We start from the raw sequence: 2457 nt of genomic DNA, 5'->3' as shown, positions 1-2457 counted from the left end.
AATGTCAAAATTGCTTGTAAAGTTCAGGAAAAACATGAGTCTCTTGGAGATAGATATCTTAGTATATGTGCTGCCGAAGCGAGCACTGAGATAGATATCTTAAATGTGAGATGACGATCATATTAAAGAATAAGTAGGAAGTAAATAAGATGGGGATAAACTGAGATTATGTAAAAAAATTGATTTTAGTCACTTCTTCTGATGGTGACTCTGAAAGATGATTGAATAAAATTCCCTCTGACTTCTTTAGACTTGGAAAAAGCAACTGGAGGGGAATAAACAGTCTTAAACTCATATACATTACATCAAACTAGCACCAGAATCTCTTTGTTATCTATTGTACATCACCCCAAAACTCTGTGGCTTGCGTGACAACATTTATTTTGCTGACGATTCTACAATTTGGGCAGGGCTCAGCAGGGACATCTCATCTCTGCTCTACTTGGCATCAGCTGGAGTGGTGCTAAGGCTGGGGGTTAAGTCATCTGAAGGCTACTCACTCAACTTTCTGGTGGTTGAGGCTGGCTGTTGGCTGCAACTTCAGCTGAGGCTTCCGACTACTTGTGACCTCTTGGCTTCCTCTCAATATGGTGGCTGAGTCCTAAGGGCCAGCATCCCAAGATGACTAGGGAAATTTGCATCACCTTCTATGACTTATCTCAGAAGCTACAAAGCATCTCTTCTATTGTAGTCACATGCCCACCCAGATTAAAGGAGAGGGAACACAGATCCTACATCTTGATGGACAAGTGACATCACCACATTGTAAGAAGAATGGGGATGGGATATATTGGTGCAACCATATTTGGAAAATACAATCTGCCACTCCACCCTCTGGCTACAACAGTTTATATCCCTCTTCCATGCAAAATATACACATCCCCTCTCCAAAGACCCCCAAGTCTCTTTCCAATGAAGCATCAGCATCCCAGGATTTTGTCATCTAGGTCAGATCAAGATGTAGGTGAAGCTCCTCAGGTGCAGTCCCTTGGGCACAGCTTCTTGAGTACCATTCCATTCGATTTAAAGAGCTGGGAACTTAAAGGACTAGTTATATGTCCCTCACACACCCAACATATAGTGGTAGGATAGGCATAATGTAACTGCTGTAGGCACTCCAATTAAAAAAGTGAGAGAATGGGAGGCACATGGGCAGGTGCTGCCAGTCCACAGCAATTCCGAAATCCGGGCAGGCATGTGTTGTCGGTTCCTGTATGAGGGCCCAGTCCTCTGGGCTCTTGGTTCTTCCCTCCAAGTCATCCATCCTTTTCCATACGAGGGAACTTGTATTTGCAGATGAGTAGTTTTCTCAGCTTTGTGCCTGTGCACGTGCCCACAGAGGTCCAAAGACACCTTTTCGTTTTCTATGCTCTCTAACCCTTTGAGTCTAATTTAGTATAATATTTTAAACATTTGGAATTTCATATTAATCAAGCTATAATCCACTTCACTACCTAACAGCATATCTACAAATATCTTCACGAGTAACCTTTGTCTACCTTAGATTCCCTGTATGGCTGCTGTAGAACGTCCCCTTATTTTAGAAGGGTTTTACAACCACACCCCTGGCTTCATCAAGGCCATGTTCTCCTGACAGCATGGGTGCTCAACCTTTACCCTGAAACTATTTCTTAATTTTAGTGGAATATGCTGTCTAGAGAGACTAGGAATGGGAAATTTTTTTTTTTTTTTTTTAACTTAGTTAAACAATCTTGGCTCCCTTACATTTAACTGATCTTTCTTTGGTCATCTCTCCTATCACATTTCACTATAGGCAGTGAAGAAACCAAGTGGCATCTTTACTTTTTATATTTGTTGCTGATAATTACATAATGAGAAAACGAAACTTGAATTGAATGGAAATGAATTCAAGGAGAAAACAACATTTTTCTCTTCAATGTAGGAGAGAGCTAAAATATGTCATTAATCAAGGAATTAATTAAGGAATAAGAAATATTTTAGAGGGAAAAATCCTTGGCTGTTAAATATATATTTGTACTGAAGGGAAAAGTAACATTTGACAGTCAGTGAATGTGCCGCATTTATAGGGAGCAGCTACAGTTACATGTAGGCATCACCCAGATAATTTCGTATCCTTTTAAAAAAAATAGTCTTGCTATGTGAATTGTAGTTTTTAGTTTGAAACAAGAATGATTTGGTGGGGATTGAGGGAATTCAGCCACATCTTTAAAGAAAAACCAGCAAGGAGTTTTGAGGCTGGAGTTAAAGCCTTGAAGTTTGAGAAAGAGATCAAGAAAATGGGTCAGTCTGTCCATGTGGTTATCCTTTCCCCATGATTAGGAATCCAAGGATATATATCTATCTATATCTATATCTATATCTATATCTATATCTATATCATCTATATCTATATCTATATCTATATCTATATCTATATCTATATATATGTACCTCAGGAAACAGGGATGATGGCTGAATAAGTTGCCCAGGATTAAT

General features: G+C 39.3%; 1 protein-coding gene across 1 annotated transcript in view; it reads left to right on the top strand.

The window, feature by feature from the left end:
* Window positions 1-2457, top strand: part of PPFIBP1 (PTPRF interacting protein, binding protein 1 (liprin beta 1)) — a 158245-nt gene that overhangs the window by 131223 nt on the left and 24565 nt on the right. The window lies entirely within an intron of this gene.

The sequence above is a fragment of the Galeopterus variegatus genome, unplaced genomic scaffold (assembly GCF_000696425.1).
Source record: "Galeopterus variegatus unplaced genomic scaffold, G_variegatus-3.0.2 Scaffold496, whole genome shotgun sequence".
Lineage (NCBI taxonomy): Eukaryota > Metazoa > Chordata > Mammalia > Dermoptera > Cynocephalidae > Galeopterus > Galeopterus variegatus.
Note: the sequence above shows the minus strand (reverse complement) of the source record. Positions and strands in the feature narration are given on the sequence as shown.